Below are 6,306 nucleotides of genomic sequence, written 5' to 3'. Positions count from 1 at the left end.
ATTTCATACTGCAGTGTAAACACCCATCCAGCTTTCTTAAGGGATCCTTCACACACAAGTATTTTCTGGTATTTTTTTTATGCTGTATTTGGAGACCTGTAGAGAAGCCTATGTAAAAATGCCAAAAAAGAAACATACAGTACAGACCAAAAGTTTGGACACACCTTCTCATTCAAAGAGTTTTCTTTTTTTTCATGACTACGAAAATTGTAGATTCACACTGAAGGCATCAAAACTATATACATAACAAATACATGGAATTATATACACATAACAAAAAAGTGTGAAACAACTGAAAATATGTCATATTCTAGGTTCTTCGAAAGTAGCCACCTTTTGCTTTGATTACTGCTTTGCACACTGAGAAGGTGTGTCCAAACTTTTGGTCTGTACTGTACCTGCCATGTTTTAAAAAAAATAACAAGATTGAGACATTGTAGGTCTGCATCCTTTAATAATCAAGGTGGAATTGTACGTTATCTTCTGCTATGCCATAAAGATGTCAGATAATACTTGTGTACCTATTAGAAGACACCCAAACGTTTCCAAATAGGACTCAGTTTTATAACCAGTTATACCTAAGCCTAGGTGTAGGTAAGCAATGTTTTGCCGCCCAAATTTACCAGTAAGGTTGAGGTTGTTTTTGCATGGGGAATATTTTTGTAGCAATTTTGTGCAAATTGTGGCAAAAGTAACACCTAAAAACTGGGACATGTAAATACACCCTAAATCAAGGAAAACGTTAATACTGGCTGGGACAGTGATTACCATATTGGTTTTAATCCTATTTATGAAGGACTATTGTTGACTCAGAGCCTAGTCTTCCAGAGGATCCACAGGTACTCTAGTGGTCCACATTGTTGTCAAAATTATACTTTAGGATTTTTCCAACAAGATTTTGGCAAAGAAATAAAATCTTGTTAGTGGACATATCAGTAGGCTTCCTCCCAAGAGGCCAAAGACACATAAACAACCTAGGATGACCTCTCCTCCAGAACGCCTGGCGACACAGAAACTGCTGAATGGTGGATAGAGCTCGGAAAGAGAATAGAAAATACATCACATTTGCCTAGTGTTTGTCTTATGAAACTGGAAGGAGAATCCATCTATGAGCTTGTTCACTCGTATACTTTGGAAGAACCTGCTGAGAATGTGCATCTCCTTATTATGTGTCTAATGGTTAATGACTAAGTTTTATCATTTCTGTTCTGTGATGTCTTGTAGGTGAGTGCCACAAGGCCTTGGTGCCGAAAGGGTTAGGGTTCCAGGATCAACTGTAGAGGATACCGGTTTTTGATTGTAATTTTGTTAAGTACTTGGTAATCAATGCCTTAGAAACTTGTCCTTCTTAACAAAGAATATGGGAGGCCCCATATGGGCGGATGAACCCCTCATCCTGATTTTCTTCTATGTGGTCCTTGAGGGCTTTTAGTTCAGGGCCTGCCAAAGGGTAGATGTATCCAAAAGGTATAGATGCACCAGGAAGCAATTCTATAGGACAATCATAAGGTGGGTGTGGGGGGAGCTTGTTCGTATTTTGTTTATCGCAAATGTCCGCAAATTCCTTGTATACAGAAGGTAACGCTGGATTTTCTGAACCTTGTTCAGAATGAGCTTTCCAAAGAACATCCTCCACTGGGAAGCTTATTTCTTTAGTTTCACCGTGGATAACAGGGTTCTCTGCTTGCAACTAGGGTGGGCCTAGAATACCAGGGAAATGTGGAGAAGAGATCAGTAGAAACTATAAAACTTTACGGTGATGAGGTGTTATGATGATTTTAAGTGGCTCCGTTTCTTGATCCACTGGCCCTGTGCTCAGTGGAGATCCATCTACGGTCTCCATTACCACGGTTGAGAGTTTTTTCTGAAATGTAACCCCATGCCTTTGAGCAAAAGAAAGGTCCATGAAACTGCCACTAGCCCTGGAGTCCACTATAGCAGAGGTGGATATGCACTGAGAGTTAATCAGGAACTTAATGGGAAGGAAGCAATGGGAGTCTCTTTCTTAATATGGGGGACCACCGATGAAATGGAATGGATAACTGTTTTCTCAGATAATTCTATTTCTGAAGCAATTGATTCTCCATTTGAAAAGTCAGAATCCGTAATAACTGCCACCAACCTCCATGGACGGCTAGGGCAGTTGATAAGGAAGTGGTCAGACTTTTCGCAGTAAAAGCATAAATTTCCTGGAGCCTGTGCTTCCTTCGATCAACGCTTTCACGTCTTAGTATGGAATCTACTTGCATAGGTTCACTTCCTGTTCTCTGTAAATTTTTCCTTGAGGTTCCTTGGAAATGGAGACAAGGAAAGAGGGGACTGCTTAGTATCATGATACAAGGTAGCCCATCTCTCTTGTCGTCGTTCAGACAGTCGAGTATCGATTTAAATGCAATGGTTAATAAAGGCATCCAAACTAAAGGGGCTTCTGCACGGGCAAGTTAATCTTTTAATGCGCTGCATAGTCCTTTTCTAAAAATAGACAATTACGCTGCGTCGTTCCAATTGGTGTCGACAGCCCACCCCTTGAACTCCATTGCATACTCGGTGACAGGGCGTCTGCCCTGGCACAATGCTAGTAATGCTGTAATCAATGAAGTTCTCTAAGTGATTCAGCCAAGGGTCTTGAGTCTCAATCAACGGACTAGCCCAGGCAATGGCTTTATGTGTCAGCAGCATAATAATACATGAGACCTTAGATTTATCAGTAGGAAAGTGAGTTGGATTTGCATCAAATTATAGCCTACATTGATTGAGGAATCCCTGGAATTTGTTGCGGTCTCCACCAAATCTGAATGGTGGCAACTTAGGGATCATTGGTGGCACAGAAACTTCATTCTCCAAGTGGACTATCCGGTCAGATAACATCTGCACGGTACCACGTAGCTCTTGAATCTCTTGTCCATAAATTTGGATGTTGTGATATGGTTGGGCGATATCAAAAATATTCAGACGATAACGATATTAAGAAATTTATCGCGATAACGATATAAATCACGATAAATACCTGTTTAAAAGAAAAAAACACAAGGAGACATTATACTGTATGGGGGGCCACAAGGAGACGTTATACTGTATGGGGGGCCACAAGGAGACATTATACTGTTTGGTGTCAGCCACAGGGAGACGTTATACTGTATGGGGGCAGCCACTAGGAGACGTTATACTGTATGGGGGCAGCCACAAGGAGACGTATACTGTATGGGAGCCACAAGGAGACATTACACTGTATGGGGCCACAAGGAGACGTTATACTGTATGGGGGGCCACAAGGAGACTTTATACTGTATGGGGGCCACAAGGAGATGTTACACTGTATGGGGGCCACAAGGAGACATTATACTGTATGGGGGCCTTAAGGAGATGTTACACTGCATGGGGGCCACAAGGAGATATTATACTGTATGGGGGGGCCACAAGGAGACGTTGCACTGTATCGAGGGGCCACAAGGAGATGTTATACTGTATGGGGGGCCACAAGGAGATGTTATACTGTATGGGGGCCACAAGGAGATGTTATACTGTATCGGGGCCACATAAACGTTATACTGTATGGGAGGCCACAAGGAGACGTTACACTGTATGGGGGCCACAAGGAGACGTTACACTGTATGGGGGCCACAAGGAGACGTTACACTGTATGGGGGCCACAAGGAGACGTTACACTGTATGGGGGCCACAAGGAGATATTATACTGTATGGGGGGCCACAAAGACGTTATACTGTATGGGGGCCACAAGGAGATGTTACACTGTAGGGGGCAGCCACAAGGAGATGTTACACTGTATGGGGGCCACAAGGAGACGTTACACTGTAGGGGGCGGGCGCCACGGCCACAAGGAGATGTTATAATAAAGTTTTGTGGCCACAGGCCACCATACATACAATAATACTTTACGATATACTTTTCCCGTGACTGCCTCGCTTGTGTGCACCGATTCTGACATGAGATGTCGGTGGGCGGAGATTTGAATATGGGAGCAAGGAGGAGGGAGAGCCGGGGACGGCCACTGCGGGAAGTAATACGTTTGTAATTTTGTCATTAGAGCACACTAGCGAGGCAGCCGCAGGAAAAGTCTCTTCAGAGACACCCAGTACTCACACAGAGTTTGTCACATAGAACCGGCACGGGTGGGTGACGGATGGCGATGTCAGATGGTGGGTGGAGTCTGGAGACTTGAATAAGGGAGGCGGAGCAAAACTGAGCTAGGAGCGAGAGAAAGTAATGTGTTTGTACTCACTACTCAGCGCTATGCAAGGGGCAGGGGTGGGCGGACGCAGATTTAGAAGTGGTCAGCACACATGACCGCATCGATGACGTCACAAAATACAGCACTAATTAGGAAACAGCGATTTCCCCATATCGCCGGTTTTTAATACCGCGGTATATCGTGAACACCGGTATACCGCTCAACCCTAGTTGGAAATCTGTCCTTCAAAGACGTTGTATTTGTTTTTCAGAGTCTGCATCTCGGTGCGCATATTAGCCATAGGAGTCTGCAGTGCAGCGTCCAGACCACAGGGGCAATATGTGAGTTACGGTGGGCTGATGGGGGTAGTAGTAGTTTATTTACGGTTCTGCAGAGGTCACTGGGCCTGCATGCAGTGAATGGAAGGACAGCACCAGTTCCTTCGGTGCACCATCTGTTGTCGAGGGACTCCCGCCAGATGGTGGTTGAGGTGCCCTTGGTGGAATGGTTTTTTAGGTGCCATGGAGGCAGGGTCCCTGTTGTTTGTGACGCCAGCACTGTTAGGTGCAAATAGGTGATAAGTTTGCACAATAAGGAGACCAGTTCTCTTCAATTCCCAGTACTTTACTGAAGTTGATCTAAAGGTCATCAATATGCATAAAAATCATTTACAGCAAGGCAGCTTCTACAATGGGACCGGTTAGTTCTCAAAAGTTGCATAAGGAGCTATTTTCCCCTATAACAATCAATCCCTTGTTTCTCCAGGCTGGAGGGATGTACTATCTCTGCTGTACTGTATAGTCATATACTTCTGTATCCTCTCTAGGAATACTATCTCTTGACAGATGGCCTTTCTGTCTTTGGTTATGGTGGGCAGCTGGTAGCTTAGAATCTCTACAACCAGATGCAGAGGAGGCTAGAGCCTGAAAAAAGACAATTACCTTCCTTTGCCAATATTCTCACTCCCTCTCTGGGTTGCCTGGATCTCCTGTAATCTTTCCCTTCTATGGGCTGGTACTTGGAACAAACTCTGGAGTTTAGTCAACTCTCCACAATGGCTGCTGAGGTGCAGCTTTTCCTCAGACATCACACTCTCCTCCTTCTTCTTCTCTGAGAGCAGGGTGGAGTCAGCCCTGGAAGGTTTGTTATAACCTCCACCTCCCTATGTAACTTTATGGGAACTCAGACACAAGGACATTTTACATGAAACACAATCACAATATTTAGCGGTGTGTTTCAAGACACTGCAGCAGTTGCCTAATGCAAACCTCCGAACTCCCAGTCCCGGCGGACTCCATTTTAAGCTTGAGTATTCTGTCACGATACTAGTGGACTACTGCTGGAATCCAATGGAAGGGACAAGGCCTAAACACAGGTGGCATTGGAGTCTTGAACAGGAGGTAGCAGGAATGCAGATGAGGCAGGGATCCAGACGAGAAGTCAGGAGCAAAACCAGCGAGGGGTCAGCAGGTGTCTAGGAGAGAGTTGCAGGGTAAACCGCAAGGAGGAGGAACAAACTAGAGAGTAAGTTCCAGGCAAGAGGACTGCACAAGCAGGTGGTAAAACACTCAAGCAATGAGTAACAGGCTTGAGAGGATTATATACAAAACAGGAAGGAAGATGGCACCCAGCTGAGACACAATCTGCCATCTTAACTGAGGGAAAACTTAAGGGCAAGACAGTCTGAACTGAACAGACATAGCAGGATGATTCCTGACAGGCTGGCACTATTTTAGGGATCATCATATAAGTATAAATCATGAAATTAATCGAGACTATTTTAGGGATCATCATTTAAGTATAAATCATGAAATGAATCCAGATGAATTCCCTTTGGCATGAAAAATGTCTCAGAATCTTTCCAGCTCTTGGTTTGAGGGACTGAAAGGGATTTCAGTAGGTTACCTGGATGTCATTGCCATCTTCAGTCCCACTTTTACTCCAGCAGCCTCTCGCCTTGCGCTGACGTGCTGCCGCCGGAACTCCACCCCCGCCCCCATTATAGTCACTGGAGACGGAGTGGCAATCCAGGAGCACACGTGAGCTAGTGTGAAACTAGTCTTATACAGCCGTCACAGGTGCTCAGGTGAATCCAAACCACAGGCCTGACAAACAA

The sequence above is a fragment of the Bufo bufo genome, chromosome 11, assembly GCF_905171765.1.
Source record: "Bufo bufo chromosome 11, aBufBuf1.1, whole genome shotgun sequence".
Lineage (NCBI taxonomy): Eukaryota > Metazoa > Chordata > Amphibia > Anura > Bufonidae > Bufo > Bufo bufo.
Note: the sequence above shows the minus strand (reverse complement) of the source record.